This window comes from Myotis lucifugus, unplaced genomic scaffold (assembly GCF_000147115.1).
Source record: "Myotis lucifugus unplaced genomic scaffold, Myoluc2.0 scaffold_56, whole genome shotgun sequence".
Classification (NCBI taxonomy): domain Eukaryota; kingdom Metazoa; phylum Chordata; class Mammalia; order Chiroptera; family Vespertilionidae; genus Myotis; species Myotis lucifugus.
The window spans coordinates 1,003,861-1,004,547 of NW_005871104.1; positions in this window are offsets into that span (position 1 = coordinate 1,003,861).

Here is a 687-nt window from a genome sequence, read left to right on the forward strand (position 1 = left end):
CGCGAGTTGAGTCTATTGTTTCTTAAATTGCCATCAGGGCTTTTTTTTTTCTTCCTGCTTCTTCAAGTGAAGGGTACCTCTGCAAAAGGAAACTCCAGCCCCTCCTGCCCTCCACCGGCCTGTGATCATTACAAAAAAAAAAAAAGCAAAAAAAAAAAAAAAAAAGCACCCAAACCAAAAATTAACCAACCAAACAACCCCCAACAGCCAAGCATACATCTCATTTTTTTTTTTTTTGGTCTTTTCGTTGGATTTTCCCTTCTTTTTTTTCTGCCTTTTTTCCGGGTTATCGCTCAGTTTTGAGTGACGGTTTACATTTTTTAAAAATTTGCTTTCTAGCCCGCCTTGATCTTCTAACGCGAGTTCACCGTCTTAAAAAAAAAAAATCTCTGGCTGGCGTTTTTCTTTCCTTTTTTTTTTTTTTTTTTTTTTGAAATATTCAAGGGGAGAGGAGAGAATTTTCACAAAGAAAAGTCGTTTTCATGTTTTGGGATTCAGGGAGGCGGCGGGTTTAGAAATGGAGTTTATGAATTGCCTTGCGACGAATTAAAATACGGGGGAAAGACATGAAAACTTTTTTTTTCCGATATCTTTTTTTTAAATGCCGGGTGGGATTTGCGGAGAGGGAAGTGTGGAAAAAGCTGCTTAAGATGTTTTAATGTTTTTGTTAACATATAATTTAAAATA